Source organism: Mytilus edulis, chromosome 6 (genome assembly GCF_963676685.1).
Source record: "Mytilus edulis chromosome 6, xbMytEdul2.2, whole genome shotgun sequence".
In the NCBI taxonomy this organism is placed as follows: domain Eukaryota; kingdom Metazoa; phylum Mollusca; class Bivalvia; order Mytilida; family Mytilidae; genus Mytilus; species Mytilus edulis.
In genome coordinates, this window is record NC_092349.1 from 40,191,426 (window position 1) to 40,216,453 (window position 25,028).

General features: G+C 35.6%; 9 non-coding genes across 9 annotated transcripts; all 9 read left to right on the forward strand.

Annotated features, from left to right (window-relative positions):
* The first annotated feature begins 643 nt into the window (after positions 1-643).
* On the forward strand, positions 644-715 carry Trnah-gug (transfer RNA histidin (anticodon GUG)). The gene has a single exon. It is a non-coding gene; the product is annotated as a tRNA-His (tRNA).
* Positions 716-1,461: 746 nt separating this feature from the next.
* Positions 1,462-1,533, forward strand: Trnah-gug (transfer RNA histidin (anticodon GUG)). Its single transcript has one exon. It is a non-coding gene; the product is annotated as a tRNA-His (tRNA).
* A 9,151-nt stretch (positions 1,534-10,684) lies between these two features.
* Trnah-gug (transfer RNA histidin (anticodon GUG)) lies at positions 10,685-10,756 on the forward strand. The gene has a single exon. It is a non-coding gene; the product is annotated as a tRNA-His (tRNA).
* Positions 10,757-11,501: 745 nt separating this feature from the next.
* On the forward strand, positions 11,502-11,573 carry Trnah-gug (transfer RNA histidin (anticodon GUG)). The gene has a single exon. It is a non-coding gene; the product is annotated as a tRNA-His (tRNA).
* A 746-nt stretch (positions 11,574-12,319) lies between these two features.
* Trnah-gug (transfer RNA histidin (anticodon GUG)) lies at positions 12,320-12,391 on the forward strand. Its single transcript has one exon. It is a non-coding gene; the product is annotated as a tRNA-His (tRNA).
* Positions 12,392-18,582: 6,191 nt separating this feature from the next.
* Positions 18,583-18,654, forward strand: Trnah-gug (transfer RNA histidin (anticodon GUG)). Its single transcript has one exon. It is a non-coding gene; the product is annotated as a tRNA-His (tRNA).
* A 2,388-nt stretch (positions 18,655-21,042) lies between these two features.
* On the forward strand, positions 21,043-21,114 carry Trnah-gug (transfer RNA histidin (anticodon GUG)). Its single transcript has one exon. It is a non-coding gene; the product is annotated as a tRNA-His (tRNA).
* A 749-nt stretch (positions 21,115-21,863) lies between these two features.
* Trnah-gug (transfer RNA histidin (anticodon GUG)) lies at positions 21,864-21,935 on the forward strand. The gene has a single exon. It is a non-coding gene; the product is annotated as a tRNA-His (tRNA).
* A 749-nt stretch (positions 21,936-22,684) lies between these two features.
* Trnah-gug (transfer RNA histidin (anticodon GUG)) lies at positions 22,685-22,756 on the forward strand. Its single transcript has one exon. It is a non-coding gene; the product is annotated as a tRNA-His (tRNA).
* The last annotated feature ends 2,272 nt before the right edge of the window (positions 22,757-25,028 follow it).

Genomic DNA, 25,028 nt, shown 5'->3' on the forward strand with positions numbered 1-25,028 from the left:
TCATTTATATAATAATATAAACGTCATTGAAAATTCACATTCCTACCTTCTCATTTGTTTTACTGGCTATCACGTACGGCAGGAACCGCTGCGATCCTATTGAATACAATTAGAACACTTCTTGTCTTTACATAGTAACATATGAATATTTCGTGCAATGTCGATTTCATGGGTTTTTTTCTTCAAAATCTGTAATGGTGCTCCAGTGTAAAAAAAAAAAAAAAAAAAAAAATACCGGCGAAACAAAAACAAGATACATATACACACACACACACACACACGCAGCATGTATAAGGTCAATGTCAGAAAAATATTCACTTTTTTGTATTCAGAATATTTAACGACCTTGACTACCGTCGGACACGGTACCTATCGACTCTAATGGGTATCTCATACAAAGATAAAAATAAGTTAAACCCTTTTACCATGCCAACAATAACAATAAAGCAGTCAGACGGTTGAAAAAGTGTATAAGATGGAGCAGAATCCCTTTTGAATAGCCCGATTGCACTCGTTCCATACATATCGCGTTAAAATTTTGTATGAAAAGTGATTTTACCAAAAAGGTACCGACAACGTGTTAAAATCAGCCTTAATTTTAAATACCCAATTTTTGCCACATACATTCTGTCTGCAAGTCATAGCCGTGATCGTATAGTGGTTAGTACTTCGCGTTGTGGCCGCGACAACCCAGGTTCGAATCCTGGTCACGGCAAACAGCTGTGTAATGTCGCTGTTACGGCATTGTAGGCAATTTTTTTTTTCTCGGTTTCTCTTGTCGATTTTTGATAATCTTTCTTCGTTTTAAGATACACGTATGTCATTTATATAATAATATAAACGTCATTGAAAATTCACATTCCTACCTTCTCATTTGTTTTACTGGCTATCACGTACGGCAGGAACCGCTGCGATCCTATTGAATACAATTAGAACACTTCTTGTCTTTACATAGTAACATATGAATATTTCGTGCAATGTCGATTTCATGGGTTTTTTTCTTCAAAATCTGTAATGGTGCTCCAGTGTAAAAAAAAAAAAAAAAAAAAAAATACCGGCGAAACAAAAACAAGATACATATACACACACACACACACACGCAGCATGTATAAGGTCAATGTCAGAAAAATATTCACTTTTTTGTATTCAGAATATTTAACGACCTTGACTACCGTCGGACACGGTACCTATCGACTCTAATGGGTATCTCATACAAAGATAAAAATAAGTTAAACCCTTTTACCATGCCAACAATAACAATAAAGCAGTCAGACGGTTGAAAAAGTGTATAAGATGGAGCAGAATCCCTTTTGAATAGCCCGATTGCACTCGTTCCATACATATCGCGTTAAAATTTTGTATGAAAAGTGATTTTACCAAAAAGGTACCGACAACGTGTTAAAATCAGCCTTAATTTTAAATACCCAATTTTTGCCACATACATTCTGTCTGCAAGTCATAGCCGTGATCGTATAGTGGTTAGTACTTCGCGTTGTGGCCGCGACAACCCAGGTTCGAATCCTGGTCACGGCAAACAGCTGTGTAATGTCGCTGTTACGGCATTGTAGGCAATTTTTTTTTCTCGGTTTCTCTTGTCGATTTTTGATAATCTTTCTTCGTTTTAAGATACACGTATGTCATTTATATAATAATATAAACGTCATTGAAAATTCACATTCCTACCTTCTCATTTGTTTTACTGGCTATCACGTACGGCAGGAACCGCTGCGATCCTATTGAATACAATTAGAACACTTCTTGTCTTTACATAGTAACATATGAATATTTCGTGCAATGTCGATTTCATGGGTTTTTTTCTTCAAAATCTGTAATGGTGCTCCAGTGTAAAAAAAAAAAAAAAAAAAAAATACCGGCGAAACAAAAACAAGATACATATACACACACACACACACACGCAGCATGTATAAGGTCAATGTCAGAAAAATATTCACTTTTTTGTATTCAGAATATTTAACGACCTTGACTACCGTCGGACACGGTACCTATCGACTCTAATGGGTATCTCATACAAAGATAAAAATAAGTTAAACCCTTTTACCATGCCAACAATAACAATAAAGCAGTCAGACGGTTGAAAAAGTGTATAAGATGGAGCAGAATCCCTTTTGAATAGCCCGATTGCACTCGTTCCATACATATCGCGTTAAAATTTTGTATGAAAAGTGATTTTACCAAAAAGGTACCGACAACGTGTTAAAATCAGCCTTAATTTTAAATACCCAATTTTTGCCACATACATTCTGTCTGTAAGTCATAGCCGTGATCGTATAGTGGTTAGTACTTCGCGTTGTGGCCGCGACAACCCAGGTTCGAATCCTGGTCACACGAACCGTACCTGGGACTCAGGTTGCTGATGGCACACGATTCATGAGGTGTAAGTTTCCTCCAGGGGTAGTAGCCCTGCCGTGGTCAATGCCTTTTAAATTTGGCACCGATACCAAATACTATCGTGTGGTTCATAACAACCAAACAAAGGTTTGCTCAGAGTGTTCGTCTCCTGAGCACATGAGAAAAGATTGTCTACATTTTCTGTGTTATGGTTGTGGAGAAACTGGACATGCATTGAAAAGTTGTCGAGCAAAAAAGTGTAAATTTTGCCGTAATTTGCCGTTGAAATGTGTTTGTAAGCCTTCAGCCAGATGGGAACGTGAAAACCGTAACCGAGAAGAAAATAATAAAAATTGTCCGGACTGTGGAGAATATTTCTGCATGTGTAAATGTAGAATTTGCGGAAATGCAAACTTGAAATGTACATGTACTTGCTACACATGTGACACAGTTCCATGTGTATGTAAATGTCACAATTGCCGAAGTGACCCGTGCGTTTGTCCTTGTAATGATTGTTTCAAAGTTCCGTGTGTATGTCGATGCACAGAATGTGATCAACCATCAAAAGATTGTATTTGTATGGTAGCTAATGACAGCAATTCAGACGTTATAATACAAATAAGACCAGATGTAAATAGTGCAGATGAGGAGGATACAGAAACTTTCGTAAAGTCTACTTTCAGTGAAAATGTTCATGACAATGAAAGTAAACTGAGTGAAAAATGTATTGAAGGTGAAGAACAACAGGACAGTGGTGGTTTAGAAAAAGTGCGAAAAACAGAAGTCTCAAAGCTAACAGTAGTGGACGTAGAAGTGCACAATGAGCAAAATGGTGTTCAAGATGGTTTAAAGAGGAAGCGTCCGATTTCAGAGGATGGTACTGGTGACAATGATGATTATAGAACAGATGGTTCAATTGAAAATGACATAGTTGTTAGTGAAAATATTGTAGCTGGAACAGACAGGGAATTAAGTGAAGGTAAAAAAATCAAGAGAGATGATGACACCAGTCTCTCCTGCGATGCTGTTGTAGGAGAGAGTGGTGGAATTAATGATGTTGATATGGATAATAGTCTCTCATTGAATGAAATGATTAGCACCCCGGTTGGTGATGAAGTTATCACCACTGAAGGTGCAAAAGAAAATGAAGAATTGTCTGTCTGTTCTGGTGATGGGTATGAAAGTTCAGTAGAAATACTGGATACAAATAGTGATGTTGATATTAAAATTGTTGGTCAGTTTATTAGTGCTAAGGAAGCTCGAAAATTAAAAAAAAAACAGAGAAAGCTTGAAAGGAGATCAAGGTTAAACCCTCCTCCTAATCTAGATGGTAAAGGTGTTAGATCTGTAGGTCAAACTTGTGAAAGTACTAAGATGTAAACAATGGATAAATATGTAATTTTATTTTATTTCATTTTTGCAATGGTGCTTATATGTTCATTTAATTGTAATGGTCTTAGATGTGTAAATAATTTTCAGAACTTTGTTAGTGTTATTGATGATAAAAAAATTAGTATTGTACTTTTACAGGAGACTTTTTGGGATAATAGTTATATAGATAGTATTAAGCATTTATATCCAGGTAAAATCACTTGTAATAATGGTTTGAATTGTAGACAAGGTGTTGCTGTACTTTCAAATAATTATTGTAAAGATAAAATAAAATTTGTTTATTCTGATGAAAAAGGTAGATTTTTACATGTAACATTTATTGAGAATGAAAAATTGTATAATATTATATCTTTATATGCGCCAAATACGGTAACTGAAAGATCAGAGTTCTTTGAATTTGTAAAACTGTATACGGAGAATATGGACAATCTGATTATTGGAGGCGACTTCAATACTAGTTTGTCTCATTTAGACAGAGGTGGCAAAACAAAACATATTGTAGATGAACCATGTAGAAAATTATATGAAATAGTTAATAATAATAATGTGTATGATGTGTGGCGTGCTAGAAACACACACAGTAGAATATTTTCATGGAAACGTATTAGTAATAATGAATTACAACAGAGTAGGATAGATTATTTTTTAGTTAGTAGACAGTTGTCACCATGTATTCAAAATGTATATTATAACTTAACTAGTTTAAGTGATCATGCTTTTGTTATATTGAATGTAAACTGTAATAATATAGAAAAGGGTCCTGGTTTGTGGATTCTTAACAATACACTTTTACATAATGAACAGTATGTTAGAAGAGTTAAGGAAATTATAACTGTAGAAAAAGAAAATGAATTATATGAAAGAGATATTTTGATATGGTGGGATAATCTAAAGTATAAAATTAAAAGATATTCCCAAATCTTTTCTTCTTCTATAGCTAAAGAAAATAGAAGAGATTATTTTAGATTAGAAAAGCAAATTAATAATTTATGTGAAAAAGCTGCCAACGGCAATGATATTGATATAGCTAAATTGGAAAGTTTGAGATTAGAATTGTCTCAATATGAATTGGAAAAATGTAGAGGTGCTGTTCTCAGATCTAAAGCTGTTTGGGCTGTGGAATCAGACAAAAATACAAAATATTTTTTAAATTTAGAAAAATATAAACAGGAGAATAATTCTGTAAAGGAATTGTTGAATGTGAATAATGAATGTGTTAATGACATTAATGGTATTTTAGATTTGCAATATGATTTTTATAAAGAATTGTATACTTGTGTTAATACTGATGATATAAAAATGAATGAATTATTAGATTGTGTAGATGTAAAAATAGATGAAAATGATCATCAATTATGTGAGTCAGATATTTCGTTTGATGAAATAATAAAAGCATTATCTCAAATGTCCAAAAATAAAAGTCCAGGATCAGATGGACTTACTGTTGAGTTTTATTGTCATTTTTATTCTGAGCTTAAGTATGTACTTATGAAACTGTATAATACTATTCAACAAAAGGGATTTTTAAGTAGATCAATGAAATGTGGTGTTATAAGTCTTGTATTTAAGAAAAAAGGTGACAGAAGATCGCTTAAAAATTATAGACCGATATCTCTGTTACAGGTTGATTATAAAATTTTGGCCAGAATAATGGCAAATAGATTTAAAACTGTATTACCAAAAATTGTTTCTGTTGACCAAACTTGTTGTATAATGGGTCGAGATATATCTAATAATGTAGCAAATGTTAGAGATATCATAGAAATTATTGAAAGAGATGAACTTGAAGGTTATATTATTAAAATTGACCAAGAAAAGGCTTTTGATAGAGTGAGCCACTCATATTTATTGAAGGTTTTGAAAAGATATGGTTTTGGAGATAAATTTATCAAATGGATAGAAATATTTTATAATGGTATTAATAGTGCAGTAAAATGCAATGGTTTCTTAACAAACTATTTTTGTATTAAGAATGGTATTAGACAAGGCTGTCCTATAAGTGCATTATTGTATGTTTTAGCTGCTGAGCCTTTACATAGTAAGATTGTTAAAAATGATTTGATAAAAGGTATTGTTGTTCCAAATAGTGGAAAAGAAGGACTAATTTTTCAGCATGCAGACGATACAACTTTATCTGTTTGTAATAAACAATCTATATCAGAAGTTTTCAAAGTTTTTGATTTATATAGTAAAGCAACTGGTGCTAAAATTAATAGACAAAAATCTGAAATTTTGTGTGTTGGAAAGGGAGATTTGTCACCTGTAGAAAAACAGGAGTATGGTTTACAAGTATGTGATAATAATGTACAGTTACTTGGTGTTTATGTTGGAAAAAATAGAAATATATGTGATGATCTAAATTGGAAAGAAAAGATATCAAAATTAAAATCTCTTTTGAATATATGGTTACAAAGGCAATTAACCTTGCAGGGTAGAGTTGTTGTTGTAAATACGTTAATGATGTCTAGATTTTGGTATACGCTTTTTGTATCCTCTATCCCAGAATGGGCTTATAATGAGATAAAGATTTTATGTGTTAATTTTGTATGGAATAAGAGATCTCATTTGGTGAATTATAATGTTATAATAAATCCTAAATGTAATGGAGGTTTGCAATTAGTTGACATGAAATGTAAAATACATGCATTTAGACTAAAGTTTTTAGGAAGATTGATAAATGATGAATATGATGTACTATGGAAGCATACTTTTAAATATTTTGTGTCAAAGATTTATAATATGAATCTTGGTTTAGAAGTATTGTTTATTCAAGTACCACATTGTGAGTTAAAATGTTTACCGACTGTGTATATAGAAATGTTAGAAGCTTGGTATATCTTGAGACAGAAGTCTGAATTGAAATTAAGTGTAGAAAATATATATGATCAACCACTGTTTAGGAATCCGGAGATTGTTCTGAAGGATAAACCAATACTTTGGTATGATTTTATAAATGCTGGTATTATCACTCTTAAGGATATATGTTATGAGGTTAAAACAGGGTTTTTGCCTGATTGTGCTATTGTTGAAATAATACAAAATGTATTTGAAAATGCAAATGTAAATAATGTAATTGATCGTTATCATTGTTTAATATGTGCTATACCTGATGACTGGAAGCAGACCGTGCAAAGTGAATTGCATCATAGGAATACAAAAAGAACAATAGACATTTCTGTTATTATTAATCATGTACCATTTGAGTTACCATTGTGTACTGTTAATAAGCTGTATAATTGTTTACTAGATGATATTTGTAAAGATCCATGTGGTGTTGAAATGTGGAAAACACTGTTCAATATTGATGATAATGACTTTAGAATAATGTGGTGTAATGTAAATTTATTCTGGAAACCTGCAAAGTTTATTGAACTAGATTACAAAATACTTCATAATTGTATATTTACTAAAAGTAAATTCAAAAGAATTGGATGGTCTGATGATGATTTATGTGATGTTTGTGGTAGTGAAATTGAAGATCTTTTACATATGTTTATAAACTGTGATGAACTTTTAGAATTTCATAACTATTTGTCTGAATTGTTTGTAAAATTATTTGAAAATTGTGATTCTGACAAAATAAGTGCTGTACAGAGTGAACATTTGCTACTATTTGGGTTAAATTGGAAAATGAAAGGTGTAAATGACTGTTTTGTTAACTTTTTGCTTTCAACTGCAAGATATTGTATATTTAGAAGAAGGAATATTATAATGAATGGCAAAACAAATGTAAATTTAGTTCAACTTTTCAAGTACACACTGAAACATTATGTCATGTACTTTTATGTGTATATGTGTCAAAAATGTAAAATGAATTCTTTGTTTGAAAAGAAATTTTTGCTTGATAATCTTCTGGTTAAAGAAGTAGATGATGATATAATATTTAAATTGTAGAAATTTGAATATCTAAAATGATTGTGTCATGTAGACATTTATAAAGAAGCTTGAAATTGAATGTTATAGACATTTTGAATTGATATTGACACTTGTGATAATGTTTTATGTATTTTAAGGTGTATAATATGATGTCTTATTTTAATAAAGATAAAAAAAAAAAGTATAGTGGTTAGTACTTCGCGTTGTGGCCGCGACAACCCAGGTTCGAATCCTGGTCACGGCAAACAGCTGTGTAATGTCGCTGTTACGGCATTGTAGGCAATTTTTTTTTTCTCGGTTTCTCTTGTCGATTTTTGATAATCTTTCTTCGTTTTAAGATACACGTATGTCATTTATATAATAATATAAACGTCATTGAAAATTCACATTCCTACCTTCTCATTTGTTTTACTGGCTATCACGTACGGCAGGAACCGCTGCGATCCTATTGAATACAATTAGAACACTTCTTGTCTTTACATAGTAACATATGAATATTTCGTGCAATGTCGATTTCATGGGTTTTTTTCTTCAAAATCTGTAATGGTGCTCCAGTGTAAAAAAAAAAAAAAAAAAAATACCGGCGAAACAAAAACAAGATACATATACACACACACACACACACACGCAGCATGTATAAGGTCAATGTCAGAAAAATATTCACTTTTTTGTATTCAGAATATTTAACGACCTTGACTACCGTCGGACACGGTACCTATATATCGACTCTAATGGGTATCTCATACAAAGATAAAAATAAGTTAAACCCTTTTACCATGCCAACAATAACAATAAAGCAGTCAGACGGTTGAAAAAGTGTATAAGATGGAGCAGAATCCCTTTTGAATAGCCCGATTGCACTCGTTCCATACATCGCGTTAAAATTTTGTATGAAAAGGGATTTTACCAAAAAGGTACCGACAACGTGTTAAAATCAGCCTTAATTTTAAATACCCAGTTTTTGCCACATACATTCTGTCTGCAAGTCATAGCCGTGGTCGTATAGTGGTTAGTACTTCGCGTTGTGGCCGCGACAACCCAGGTTCGAATCCTGGTCACGGCAAACAGCTGTGTAATGTCGCTGTTACGGCATTGTAGGCAATTTTTTTTTCTCGGTTTCTCTTGTCGATTTTTGATAATCTTTCTTCGTTTTAAGATACACGTATGTCATTTATATAATAATATAAACGTCATTGAAAATTCACATTCCTACCTTCTCATTTGTTTTACTGGCTATCACGTACGGCAGGAACCGCTGCGATCCTATTGAATACAATTAGAACACTTCTTGTCTTTACATAGTAACATATGAATATTTCGTGCAATGTCGATTTCATGGGTTTTTTTCATCAAAATCTGTAATGGTGCTCCAGTGTAAAAAAAAAAAAAAAAAATACCGGCGAAACAAAAACAAGATACATATACACACACACACACACACGCAGCATGTATAAGGTCAATGTCAGAAAAATATTCACTTTTTTAGGTCTTTCCACTTTTCGTGGAAAGACCTTTTGTTTTTCTTCTGATTATTTTTTTTTTTTTTTTTTTTTTTTTTTTTTTTTCTTCTGCCGTCTGAGATGCTTTTTTGTTTTACAACATATCTAATGGATGTTTGGCCAACGATGTTGTTCAGTAATGGAGGTTTCAAAACTCACCCTGTGTGACCGAACACTTATTCTTATAGGAGTTATCTCCCCGTGTCCCCTTTTTCTTGTTATCGCTATATCTCTAAAACCGTATAAGATTTTTACAAACTGTTTTCACCAAATTGTTCGTCTACTCTTAAGAATGATTTGTTTTACTTTGACTGAGGGAATCAGAAGACATCTTATGGGAGTTATTTCCCTTTGAAAATTTAAAATAAACGATATGTTGGGTTAATTCATACAGTATAAGTTGTAGAGGCCTACAGTCTTTTGATATGAAGTCCTTGGTCCAAATAAAGAAAATTGAGGTCAAGGTTAAAGGTCAAGGTCATGTTATAAATTTTGAATTTTGCTTGTTATCGTTATTCAAAAGAAACTGTAACAGTTAATGATATGATATGTTTGCAAAATCACTGTTTACAATAAGGCGCAACTTCAAATTAATCAGTCGAAGTGTTTTGGTTAACCCTTATAGGAGTTTTCTCCCCTTATGTATTTGAAATCATTATTTCTCCACAACCATACAAGTGATTGACCTGGGACCTTCTAATTTAAGTTCACTGACCCATGACCTTCAAATTGAGGTCAAGGTCAAAGGTCAAGGTCATGTTATAAATTTTGATTTTTGCTTGTTATCGTTATTCAAAAGAAAATGTAACAGTTAATGATACGATGTGTTTGCCAAATTATTGTTTACAACAAGGGGCAACTTCAACCCATTTAAGTCGAAGTGTTTTGGTCAACCCTTTTATGAGTTTTCTCCCCTTTTGTCTTTGAAATCGATATTTCTTTTCAACCATACAAGTGATTGACCTGGGGTCTTTTGATTTGAGATCACTGACCTATGACCTTGAAATTGAGGTCAAGGTCAAAGGTCAACTTGACGTTCTAGATTTTGACCTTTGCTTTAAATTTGTTTTTGTTCATTATAAAACAATTAAGTCTTCTGCATATACTTATTAATCTTATTTTTCTATATCAGTTGAGGTACCAAATTACATCAACAAGGAGTGACCCTTTCTAACATCTTTTTCTCAATTTCATTCTAATTATCGAGGTGGAAAGACCTTCAATTGCTCTCTGAAGAATTGGTTTTTAATTGTATTCAGAATATTTAACGACCTTGACTACCGTCGGACACGGTACCTATCGACTCTAATGGGTATCTCATACAAAGATAAAAATAAGTTAAACCCTTTTACCATGCCAACAATAACAATAAAGCAGTCAGACGGTTGAAAAAGTGTATAAGATGGAGCAGAATCCCTTTTGAATAGCCCGATTGCACTCGTTCCATACATCGCGTTAAAATTTTGTATGAAAAGTGATTTTACCAAAAAGGTACCGACAACGTGTTAAAATCAGCCTTAATTTTAAATACCCAGTTTTTGCCACATACATTCTGTCTGCAAGTCATAGCCGTGATCGTATAGTGGTTAGTACTTCGCGTTGTGGCCGCGACAACCCAGGTTCGAATCCTGGTCACGGCAAACAGCTGTGTAATGTCGCTGTTACGGCATTGTAGGCAATTTTTTTTTTCTCGGTTTCTCTTGTCGATTTTTGATAATCTTTCTTCGTTTTAAGATACACGTATGTCATTTATATAATAATATAAACGTCATTGAAAATTCACATTCCTACCTTCTCATTTGTTTTACTGGCTATCACGTACGGCAGGAACCGCTGCGATCCTATTGAATACAATTAGAACACTTCTTGTCTTTACATAGTAACATATGAATATTTCGTGCAATGTCGATTTCATGGGTTTTTTTCTTCAAAATCTGTAATGGTGCTCCAGTGTAAAAAAAAAAAAAAAATATACCGGCGAAACAAAAACAAGATACATATACACACACACACACACACACACGCAGCATGTATAAGGTCAATGTCAGAAAAATATTCACTTTTTTGTATTCAGAATATTTAACGACCTTGACTACCGTCGGACACGGTACCTATCGACTCTAATGGGTATCTCATACAAAGATAAAAATAAGTTAAACCCTTTTACCATGCCAACAATAACAATAAAGCAGTCAGACGGTTGAAAAAGTGTATAAGATGGAGCAGAATCCCTTTTGAATAGCCCGATTGCACTCGTTCCATACATATCGCGTTAAAATTTTGTATGAAAAGTGATTTTACCAAAAAGGTACCGACAACGTGTTAAAATCAGCCTTAATTTTAAATACCCAATTTTTGCCACATACATTCTGTCTGCAAGTCATAGCCGTGATCGTATAGTGGTTAGTACTTCGCGTTGTGGCCGCGACAACCCAGGTTCGAATCCTGGTCACGGCAAACAGCTGTGTAATGTCGCTGTTACGGCATTGTAGGCAATTTTTTTTTTCTCGGTTTCTCTTGTCGATTTTTGATAATCTTTCTTCGTTTTAAGATACACGTATGTCATTTATATAATAATATAAACGTCATTGAAAATTCACATTCCTACCTTCTCATTTGTTTTACTGGCTATCACGTACGGCAGGAACCGCTGCGATCCTATTGAATACAATTAGAACACTTCTTGTCTTTACATAGTAACATATGAATATTTCGTGCAATGTCGATTTCATGGGTTTTTTTCTTCAAAATCTGTAATGGTGCTCCAGTGTAAAAAAAAAAAAAAAAAAAAATACCGGCGAAACAAAAACAAGATACATATACACACACACACACACACGCAGCATGTATAAGGTCAATGTCAGAAAAATATTCACTTTTTTGTATTCAGAATATTTAACGACCTTGACTACCGTCGGACACGGTACCTATATATCGACTCTAATGGGTATCTCATACAAAGATAAAAATAAGTTAAACCCTTTTACCATGCCAACAATAACAATAAAGCAGTCAGACGGTTGAAAAAGTGTATAAGATGGAGCAGAATCCCTTTTGAATAGCCCGATTGCACTCGTTCCATACATCGCGTTAAAATTTTGTATGAAAAGTGATTTTACCAAAAAGGTACCGACAACGTGTTAAAATCAGCCTTAATTTTAAATACCCAATTTTTGCCACATACATTCTGTCTGCAAGTCATAGCCGTGATCGTATAGTGGTTAGTACTTCGCGTTGTGGCCGCGACAACCCAGGTTCGAATCCTGGTCACGGCAAACAGCTGTGTAATGTCGCTGTTACGGCATTGTAGGCAATTTTTTTTTCTCGGTTTCTCTTGTCGATTTTTGATAATCTTTCTTCGTTTTAAGATACACGTATGTCATTTATATAATAATATAAACGTCATTGAAAATTCACATTCCTACCTTCTCATTTGTTTTACTGGCTATCACGTACGGCAGGAACCGCTGCGATCCTATTGAATACAATTAGAACACTTCTTGTCTTTACATAGTAACATATGAATATTTCGTGCAATGTCGATTTCATGGGTTTTTTTCTTCAAAATCTGTAATGGTGCTCCAGTGTAAAAAAAAAAAAAAAAAAAAAAATACCGGCGAAACAAAAACAAGATACATATACACACACACACACACACACGCAGCATGTATAAGGTCAATGTCAGAAAAATATTCACTTTTTTGTATTCAGAATATTTAACGACCTTGACTACCGTCGGACACGGTACCTATATATCGACTCTAATGGGTATCTCATACAAAGATAAAAATAAGTTAAACCCTTTTACCATGCCAACAATAACAATAAAGCAGTCAGACGGTTGAAAAAGTGTATAAGATGGAGCAGAATCCCTTTTGAATAGCCCGATTGCACTCGTTCCATACATCGCGTTAAAATTTTGTATGAAAAGTGATTTTTATTACATTAAATACCTCACCTTCATAAATTTAGATATCAGTCCACTCGCTGCATTATTCAACCGGAAACCAGCCAGAAAAAGAAACCATGACCCCGTGACAACCTCTCCCACCTGACACCTGTGTGTCCTAAACCTTCATCATTTTTTCCGGTTCTACAACGCATGCTGCACGTTTTTTTGTGGAGGAGGAAAAAGTTTATTTTTTCACAAACAGTTTTACAAGTTGATAATTTATATATTTAGTAATTTATATTGATATTTTTGTTTATATTTATAGTATATTTGGATAATTTTATATTAATTTTATCTGAATATTATGGATAAAATTCCAGCTTCAGGTACCCAAGAGGTAAGTGACAGTCAAATTCACACATCCAATGGTAATTTGTTGTCCCCTTGGCGTTCGGCCACCCATTCAGATGAATTTTGGGATAGAAGTTTGGAGTTTATTCCAGGTGTTTCTGGTGTCGGTCTGGAACAGGACTCGGAACCTGTTCCTGTCAGGACTTTGCCTTTCACTCCTGGTGCTAGTCAGTTGAGGTTATCTAGGCCTAGCAGGGTATCACATACCGTAACTAGGCCTGCAGAGATACCAACGTCTCCTGTGGCTTGCACGACAAGCAGGCAGGAGACACTACCAGCTGGCATCAGGAGTGACCCCTTTTCTCGGACTAGGTGGCCCATGAATTTTGCATACCCTCCCATGCCTATGGGAATGCCCAACTTGCCGCCTTATCCCCAGCCTTTTGATCCTTATTCGGCTCAATCAGTTTGGTCTGGTCAGGGGTTTGGTGGTAGATCCTCTTCAGAGTCATCCTCCTTTAAGGATGAGATGAGGAGTCTTACCACCTCCATTCACAAGATACAAGCTACTGTTAATGCTAAGTTTTTGGAATTTGGTAACAGGCTTGATCTTATGGAGTCTAGGGGTCTGTCTCAGGATCCTGCACAGGATCCTCCCAGACCTCCTAGACAGTTGTTGGAAGACGACTCAGTTTCTTTGGCCCCTAGAAGTCAGGAAGGTAACTTTTTGGAGGACCAAGATGGTATTTCTGATGTTGATAGTGTAGTAAGCACAGAGGGAGATGCTTTCGCTCCTAAGGAGCCTGCTTCAGGCAACCCAGAATGCCTTAGGAGTCTGGTCTATTCTATTCGTAGGAATATGTCGGATATGCCCATGTCGTCTCCACCTAGGGTTTCTTCTACTCCTTCAGATTTCATGGCTTGCTCAGGTATAGTCAAGCCAGAGTCTAAGGGGTATTATTCTTTTCCAGAGTCTGGGCACTTTACAACTGCTTTGTCTTTTGTAAACTCTTCTCTGGCTGAGAATCTTGCTAACACTAGCAAAACTGGTGGTAGTAAGTTCTCTGGTTTCGGACCTGCCTCTTACCCAGGGAGATGTAGATCTAAGGACTTTGAGATCCATGGATCTTCCTTGGGTATATCGGCTCCTGCTTGTGACCGGGCTTTTTCTAGTTTGCTTGGTTCGAAACCTTTGGATGGCCTCAGACTTTCTCAAGCTTCTTATGTCAAGTCAGAGAATAATCTGAGGTGTTTGACTTTTGTTCTTGAGACAGCTGAGCACTTTTTGTCAGCAGCTGGGTCTCTGTTAAAGGACAAAGGGGAGGAATTTTCAGATTTGAGGTCTATGCTGCTTCAGGTAGACAAGAGTCTTGGAATGTCTCAATTCCTTCTTCTTGGTACTGTGGCCAACTTTACTCTTGCTAAGAGACAGGAGATTCTTGAAAAATCAACTGTCTCTGAAGCTCTTCAGCAGAGACTTGTCAGTTCTCCTTTGTCTAAGGACAAGTTGTTCTCTGTTTCCTTAGAGCAGTTACAGGAGGAGGTGAATAAGGCCCCTCCTGTAGTCAAGGTGGATGTGAAGGTCACTGATGGGAAAAGATTTGTCAAAACTACTCAGATGAATAATCCTTCTTCTTCTTCGTCTTCTCATCAACCCAAGGCTTCTACCTCTTCTTCTTCTTCACAGTCTACGAAGAGGCCAGCTTTTTCTCGTCCCAACTATTCAAGTGGGAAGAAAGCTAAAGTGGTTAAGGGAAAGAAGCAGGGTAAGTGATGTGTTGTCCCCTCCGTTGAATCGTTCCCCACTGGAAGAGGAAAATTATACTTCTCCTCGTCCTCATCTTCCAGTGGGGGGCAGGCTGTCCCACTTTCTAGATCAATGGGCTCTGATAACTTCAGACAAGTGGGTACTTTCGATTTTACGGAGGGGATTGGAACTTCAGTTTCTGGAACAGCCTCCTCTTTCTCCTGTTCCAATCAATCTGTCAGTGACAAAGGATTCTCAAAAGAATCAGTTGTTACAAAACGAAGTGAACATTCTGATTCAGAAGGGTGTATTGGAGGAGGTAAATCCTCCTTTTCATCTAGGGTTTTATTCCCGGCTGTTCTTGGTACCCAAGAAGAACGGGAAAATGAGACCGGTTCTAGATCTTTCTGTTCTCAATCAGTATCTGGTGGTCCCACATTTCAAAATGGAGACCAACAGGTCTATCAGGTCGACAATTCATTTAGGAACTTGGACAACCTCTCTAGATTTGATGGACGCCTATTTTCACATCCCTATTTCTCACAAGTTTCGTCATTTCCTGAGACTGGTGTGGGCAGACAAGGTTTACAGTTTCAAGGCTATGCCTTTTGGCCTGGCTATTGCACCCCTAGTTTTTACCAGGATTTTTCAGACGGTGGTGTCGTATCTTCATACTCGGGCAGTTCTCATTCATTCCTACCTAGACGATTCTCTCATCAAGAATCATTGCCGTTCTCTTTTGGAGGAACACACCAATTTGTCTATCCTTTTACTCCTGAGACTGGGTTTTTTGATTTCATGGGGAAAATCAGAGATAATTCCCAGTCAGAGTTTCAATTTCCTGGGAGAACATTTTCGGACAGATTTGGGTCTAGTGCTTCCTCCAGAAGAGAAGGTAGTCAAGGTATGTCAGTTAGTCAATGCTCTGACTCAGTTTTCATCTGTCCCAGCTCGTCAATTGCTTCAGCTGGTGGGTTTCTTGATTTCGATCATGGACGTCATTCCACTAGGACGTCTACACATTCGTCCAATCCAGTGGTATCTGATGGAGTTTTGGCATCCAATTTCTCAGTTGTGGGAGGCACCTGTTCCCATCCTTCCTCGGTTGTTACCTCATCTTCAATGGTGGCTTCAGGAAAAACATCTTCGGAAGGGAGTTTTGTTGGATCCTCCAGACCCCAGCCTAACTTTGTTCACAGATGCGAGTCTGATGGGTTGGGGAGCTTATCTGGAGGGCAGGACAGCATCAGGCCTTTGGTCAGGTGCTCAGTTGGAGGAACACATCAATCTTCTAGAGATGAGAGCTGTGTTTCTTTCTCTCCGTCAGTTTCAGGCTGTGATTCAGGGTCAGTCACTACTGGTTGCCACGGACAACTCCACAGTAGTGGCTTATCTTCAGAATCAAGGAGGGACCCATTCCTTTTCTCTGTATCATCTGAGCAAGGAAATTCTTCTTCTGTGTCACAGTCTCAATATTTTTCTGTCAGTGAGACATGTTCCAGGCAGTCAAAATCTTCTGGCGGATGCTCTCTCCCGTTCCCGTGTTCCAGTGAACACAGAATGGGAAATTCATCCATCAGTGTTTCAGGAGATCATTCTTCGTTGGGATCGTCCTCATATAGATCTTTTTGCCACCAGTCTGAATCACAAATTGGAGACTTACGTTTCTCCCATTCCAGACGAGAAAGCTTGGGCAGTAGATGCTATGACCCTATCTTGGAAGGGAATGTTCAGTTACATGTTCCCTCCTTTTCGTCTTCTTCCAAAGATCTTGCACAAGATTCAGAGGGATCTTTGCAAGACCATTCTTATTGCTCCGGCTTGGTCAAGACAGTCTTGGTTCCCAGAACTACTACTTCTGTGTTGTGCGAAGCCCCTTTGTTTGCCTCTAAGAGAGGATCTACTGTCTCAATTCAAAGGAAGAAAACTGCATCAAGGTCTGGAGAATCTCCATCTGCACGCTTGGTTGTTGTCAGGGATTCCCTCAGAAAGGGAGGCTTTTCTGAGGGAGCAACCAAGCGTATCTCAGGATCAGTCAGACAATCTACAGGAGCAGTTTATGACTCCAAATGGTCTATCTTCTGTACTTGGTGTCTGTCGAAGCAGATTAATCCACTCTCTGTCACTGTACAACAGTTAGCGGATTTCTTCCTTTACCTTTTTGAGGAGAAAGGTTATTCTCCTTCTACTATAAAGGGATATAGATCTGCCATAGCCAGAACAATATCACTTTCAGGAGGCTCTGATTTTGGGGATAATGAGTTTTTGTCATTATTGATAAAAAACTTTTGCCTTAATAGACCTCGTCAAAGGCGTTTGGTTCCTTCTTGGGACTTAGGTTTAGTTTTGAAGGTTCTTCAGTTTTCACCTTTTGAACCTTTACATTCAGCCTCCTTCAAATTTTTTATCTTATAAATGTTGTTTTCTGATAGCTTTGGCTACTGGTCGCAGAAGGAGTGAGATTCATGCTCTGTCAATTTCTGAGTCTTGTCTCCGCTTTGCATCTGATAAGTCTTCAGTTACTCTTCTCACTGATCCATCTTTTTTAGCAAAGAACCAGTTACCTGATAAAGGTTCTGGTATTATTACTATTCCTGCTTTACCTCCCACATCGGATAATCAGGTTTTGTGTCCCGTGAGAGCCTTGCTTGTTTACCTAGCTTCTTCAGCGAAATTAAGATCTGCTGGTTCTTCTAGGTTGTTTATTCCTATTAAAAAAGGAATTTCTGACATTTCTGCCAAAACCATTTCTACTTGGATTTGCAATACTGTCATTTTGGCCTATAAATCTGCTTCTTCTGAAGTTTTAGTTAAACATCAAGTTAAAGCACATGAAGTAAGAGCCTTAGCCTCTTCTTGGAACATTTTTAATTCCTCCTCTATGTCGGAAATCATGTCAGCTGGTTTTTGGAGGTCTGATAGTGCCTTTTATAACCATTATTTACGGTCCATGCCTCTTCATTGTGACAACCTCTATTCTTTAGGGCCTTTGGTTGCTGCTCAACAGGTTGTTTTTCCTCCTCCTAGTGATGGGGATTCAGCCCTTCGTTAAATTCTGTTATCTAAATTTATGAAGGTGAGGTATTTAATGTAATAAAAATTAAATTTTTAGAATTAAAATTTAGTTTTGTAAATTAAATACTCACCTTCATAAATCAGAGGTCCCTCCCTCCTCCCCTTCATCCCCCTTTTAGTGCCTAGCATTTTAAGGAATAAATGATGAAGGTTTAGGACACACAGGTGTCAGGTGGGAGAGGTTGTCACGGGGTCATGGTTTCTTTTTCTGGCTGGTTTCCGGTTGAATAATGCAGCGAGTGGACTGATATCTAAATTTATGAAGGTGAGTATTTAATTTACAAAACTAAATTTTAATTCTAAAAATTTAATTTTACCAAAAAGGTACCGACAACGTGTTAAAATCAGCCTTAATTTTAAATACCCAATTTTTGCCACATACATTCTGTCTGCAAGTCATAGCCGTGATCGTATAGTGGTTAGTACTTCGCGTTGTGGCCGCGACAACCCAGGTTCGAATCCTGGTCACGGCAAACAGCTGTGTAATGTCGCTGTTACGGCATTGTAGGCAATTTTTTTTTCTCGGTTTCTCTTGTCGATTTTTGATAATCTTTCTTCGTTTTAAGATACACGTATGTCATTTATATAATAATATAAACGTCATTGAAAATTCACATTCCTACCTTCTCATTTGTTTTACTGGCTATCACGTACGGCAGGAACCGCTGCGATCCTATTGAATACAATTAGAACACTTCTTGTCTTTACATAGTAACATATGAATATTTCGTGCAATGTCGATTTCATGGGTTTTTTTCTTCAAAATCTGTAATGGTGCTCCAGTGTAAAAAAAAAAAAAAAAAATACCGGCGAAACAAAAACAAGATACATATACACACACACACACACGCAGCATGTATAAGGTCAATGTCAGAAAAATATTCACTTTTTTGTATTCAGAATATTTAACGACCTTGACTACCGTCGGACACGGTACCTATATATCGACTCTAAGGGACTGTGCAATATTTATCTGAGGGTGGGACCGGTGCAAACATGGACGGGGCACATACTTTTTTCATGCAATTAATGAGCGGGGCGCAAAGTTTTTTGTAACAAACCTTTGCCGGGGCGCACACTTTTTTAAAAACCCTTCGTGTGTGCATAAAAAAATTAAATCAGAGTATAACAGATTAAAACTATTTGTGATTTCTGTGGAAAAAAGTAACTTGATAGAAAAAGAACAATTGAATCTAAAACAAAATAACCTAATACAGTGCTTCAATATATTTTTGTGTGTTTATGCTTTTAATAATCATTTATAAAAAAAAAATGAAATTCTGATCAAAATTCTGGAAAACTATAAACAATGTTTTGAAAATTAAACATATGACATAACATATGGTAATAAATGCTTAAACATAAAACAACTTCAATTGTATTTTAAATAAATCTTTAACATGACAAAATTAAATTCTTAAACATTAAAAGAATTGCAACTTAATCTATGAAAAAGCTGAATTATGTCCCTTGGGAGTATTAATTTCCAACAAAAGTCCTTGCAAACAGTAGAAAATGAAAAATTATGTATGCCTGATATAATTAAAGATATAAACTACAAAATCAAGCACTATTGAAATATTTTCTGCATGAATTGCCAAGAATGTGAACAAATTCTTTACACAGGAGAATATAAATTCTATCTAAATTTGGCCTCAAGTGGGCCTCTTTTTTTCTTAGATGGACAATTTTAACGCTGAAAATGCTTCTAGTATGATTAAATATTGCCTTACTCCATAAACAGTACAAACTTAACCAGAACATTTCCAATTTTAATAGCTAGAGAAATACCCAAGTGATACATTAGGGAATTACACAGCAAAGAAGGCAAATATCTCAGTTAAAAACATTTGTCGTGTCTTGAATTCTGGTGTTTCCAATTGAACTATTTATTGTGAAAGGTGAAAAGAAATACAAAAGAACTATAGTTTGGTGCATTTTATACAATATAGTTAATATTGAACTCCCAGAATAAAGTTTTATATCAGTACCCATCAATTTGACTTATTATGATGAATCAGCACTTTTCTCAACACAGTATTGTTCTCAGTGAATAATTTGTATTCTTTGTGATAAAAATCAAATGTACTTATAAAAAGCTTCAAAATAGTATAAAATAACTGAAGTCTGATGCCCACTATCATTTTACACCAAATTTATGAAATTTTGGAAGTCTTTTCAAATAATTGTCTAGAAAATATTTCAATAGGTTATCAAATTTATTTTGTAAATATACACACTGCAATTATTCATAGATAAATACAAAAAAATATATTGTACCCTTACATTCAATCACAGCGCTCCTAAGTTGACTTCCTTCAAAAATAAAATCTTTATAATATTGAATTAAATGCATTTGAGTTGAAATATCAACTCTGATATACATGTATTATTGAATGTTGTGCATTTTAGTTAAAAAATATCATGTTTCCATATATGTGTTTCATTTTTTTTCCAGCGGGGCAAGGACTTTTTTTTTCATTAATTGAAGCGGGGCAAGAACTTTTTTTATAATAAATATTGGCGGGGCATACAGTTTTTTTTTTTTTAATATTTGCTGTACACCGGCCCCACCCTCAGATAAATATTGCACAGTCCCTAATGGGTATCTCATACAAAGATAAAAATAAGTTAAACCCTTTTACCATGCCAACAATAACAATAAAGCAGTCAGACGGTTGAAAAAGTGTATAAGATGGAGCAGAATCCCTTTTGAATAGCCCGATTGCACTCGTTCCATACATCGCGTTAAAATTTTGTATGAAAAGTGATTTTACCAAAAAGGTACCGACAACGTGTTAAAATCAGCCTTAATTTTAAATACCCAATTTTTGCCACATACATTCTGTCTGCAAGTCATAGCCGTGATCGTATAGTGGTTAGTACTTCGCGTTGTGGCCGCGACAACCCAGGTTCGAATCCTGGTCACGGCAAACAGCTGTGTAATGTCGCTGTTACGGCATTGTAGGCAATTTTTTTTTTCTCGGTTTCTCTTGTCGATTTTTGATAATCTTTCTTCGTTTTAAGATACACGTATGTCATTTATATAATAATATAAACGTCATTGAAAATTCACATTCCTACCTTCTCATTTGTTTTACTGGCTATCACGTACGGCAGGAACCGCTGCGATCCTATTGAATACAATTAGAACACTTCTTGTCTTTACATAGTAACATATGAATATTTCGTGCAATGTCGATTTCATGGGTTTTTTTCTTCAAAATCTGTAATGGTGCTCCAGTGTAAAAAAAAAAAAAAAAAAAATACCGGCGAAACAAAAACAAGATACATATACACACACACACACACACACACGCAGCATGTATAAGGTCAATGTCAGAAAAATATTCACTTTTTTGTATTCAGAATATTTAACGACCTTGACTACCGTCGGACACGGTACCTATATATCGACTCTAATGGGTATCTCATACAAAGATAAAAATAAGTTAAACCCTTTTACCATGCCAACAATAACAATAAAGCAGTCAGACGGTTGAAAAAGTGTATAAGATGGAGCAGAATCCCTTTTGAATAGCCCGATTGCACTCGTTCCATACATCGCGTTAAAATTTTGTATGAAAAGTGATTTTACCAAAAAGGTACCGACAACGTGTTAAAATCAGCCTTAATTTTAAATACCCAATTTTTGCCACATACATTCTGTCTGCAAGTCATAGCCGTGATCGTATAGTGGTTAGTACTTCGCGTTGTGGCCGCGACAACCCAGGTTCGAATCCTGGTCACGGCAAACAGCTGTGTAATGTCGCTGTTACGGCATTGTAGGCAATTTTTTTTTTCTCGGTTTCTCTTGTCGATTTTTGATAATCTTTCTTCGTTTTAAGATACACGTATGTCATTTATATAATAATATAAACGTCATTGAAAATTCACATTCCTACCTTCTCATTTGTTTTACTGGCTATCACGTACGGCAGGAACCGCTGCGATCCTATTGAATACAATTAGAACACTTCTTGTCTTTACATAGTAACATATGAATATTTCGTGCAATGTCGATTTCATGGGTTTTTTTCTTCAAAATCTGTAATGGTGCTCCAGTGTAAAAAAAAAAAAAAAAAAAATACCGGCGAAACAAAAACAAGATACATATACACACACACACACACACACACGCAGCATGTATAAGGTCAATGTCAGAAAAATATTCACTTTTTTGTATTCAGAATATTTAACGACCTTGACTACCGTCGGACACGGTACCTATATATCGACTCTAATGGGTATCTCATACAAAGATAAAAATAAGTTAAACCCTTTTACCATGCCAACAATAACAATAAAGCAGTCAGACGGTTGAAAAAGTGTATAAGATGGAGCAGAATCCCTTTTGAATAGCCCGATTGCACTCGTTCCATACATCGCGTTAAAATTTTGTATGAAAAGTGATTTTACCAAAAAGGTACCGACAACGTGTTAAAATCAGCCTTAATTTTAAATACCCAATTTTTGCCACATACATTCTGTCTGCAAGTCATAGCCGTGATCGTATAGTGGTTAGTACTTCGCGTTGTGGCCGCGACAACCCAGGTTCGAATCCTGGTCACGGCAAACAGCTGTGTAATGTCGCTGTTACGGCATTGTAGGCAATTTTTTTTTTCTCGGTTTCTCTTGTCGATTTTTGATAATCTTTCTTCGTTTTAAGATACACGTATGTCATTTATATAATAATATAAACGTCATTGAAAATTCACATTCCTACCTTCTCATTTGTTTTACTGGCTATCACGTACGGCAGGAACCGCTGCGATCCTATTGAATACAATTAGAACACTTCTTGTCTTTACATAGTAACATATGAATATTTCGTGCAATGTCGATTTCATGGGTTTTTTTCTTCAAAATCTGTAATGGTGCTCCAGTGTAAAAAAAAAAAAAAAAAAAAATACCGGCGAAACAAAAACAAGATACATATACACACACACACACACACACGCAGCATGTATAAGGTCAATGTCAGAAAAATATTCACTTTTTTGTATTCAGAATATTTAACGACCTTGACTACCGTCGGACACGGTACCTATATATCGACTCTAATGGGTATCTCATACAAAGATAAAAATAAGTTAAACCCTTTTACCATGCCAACAATAACAATAAAGCAGTCAGACGGTTGAAAAAGTGTATAAGATGGAGCAGAATCCCTTTTGAATAGCCCGATTGCACTCGTTCCATACATATCGCGTTAAAATTTTGTATGAAAAGTGATTTTACCAAAAAGGTACCGACAACGTGTTAAAATCAGCCTTAATTTTAAATACCCAATTTTTGCCACATACATTCTGTCTGCAAGTCATAGCCGTGATCGTATAGAGGTTAGTACTTCGCGTTGTGGCCGCGACAACCCAGGTTCGAATCCTGGTCACGGCAAATAGCTGTGTAATGTCGCTGTTACGGCATTGTAGGCAATTTTTTTTTCTCGGTTTCTCTTGTCGATTTTTGATAATCTTTCTTCGTTTTAAGATACACGTATGTCATTTATATAATAATATAAACGTCATTGAAAATTCACATTCCTACCTTCTCATTTGTTTTACTGGCTATCACGTACGGCAGGAACCGCTGCGATCCTATTGAATACAATTAGAACACTTCTTGTCTTTACATAGTAACATATGAATATTTCGTGCAATGTCGATTTCATGGGGTTTTTTCTTCAAAATCTGTAATGGTGCTCCAGTGTAAAAAAAAAAAAAAAAAAAAATACCGGCGAAACAAAAACAAGATACATATACACACACACACACACACGCAGCATGTATAAGGTCAATGTCAGAAAAATATTCACTTTTTTGTATTCAGAATATTTAACGACCTTGACTACCGTCGGACACGGTACCTATATATCGACTCTAATGGGTATCTCATACAAAGATAAAAATAAGTTAAACCCTTTTACCATGCCAACAATAACAATAAAGCAGTCAGACGGTTGAAAAAGTGTATAAGATGGAGCAGAATCCCTTTTGAATAGCCCGATTGCACTCGTTCCATACATCGCGTTAAAATTTTGTATGAAAAGTGATTTTACCAAAAAGGTACCGACAACGTGTTAAAATCAGCCTTAATTTTAAATACCCAATTTTTGCCACATACATTCTGTCTGCAAGTCATAGCCGTGATCGTATAGTGGTTAGTGGAAAAGTCGAGTGGACCTTTGTATGACAGGACGTTGTTTTTGTGTACAGTGAAAATATTACTTTATTATAAGTTATTGCTCGGATTACCAAGCTAAAATATGGATTATTAACATTCTAACTTGTTTTAGAAGTAAGTTCTTTTCATTGATATTGAAAAAACCGTCTTTATTAACTGTTTGAAATGTGGTAAATATTGTTGGATTGAAAGAGGCTACCCGAGGGTGAATTGTATAACTGTTTTTAACTATATTTATAATGGAAAGACTCCCGTCGTTATTAACGAGTACTATAGAAAACGCATGTAGACAATTTCGTCATATATCATTTACTGTGCATGGTGAGAATGACAGAGCCCGTGTATCTATAGTTTTTACAAATCAAGATAGTAATAAGACTAAAAGAAAATCAAATTCTACTGTCAATCGTGATAAAAAACGGATGAAAGAATATAATACTGATGATGCAAACAGTTCTATTAGTGAGAACCATAAAGATGTGATTTGTTCAGATCGTTCATCTGAAATTAGGCAATTACCGAGTGAAGAGGTATCGACAAATACCCTAGATATAATGGACATTGACGATAACCCGTCTATGGCCTCTACTACTTCAGGTAACATTGAAGTTATAGAGAGTCCAAATATAGAACTGTCAATCGATACAGGTAATGAATTGTCTTT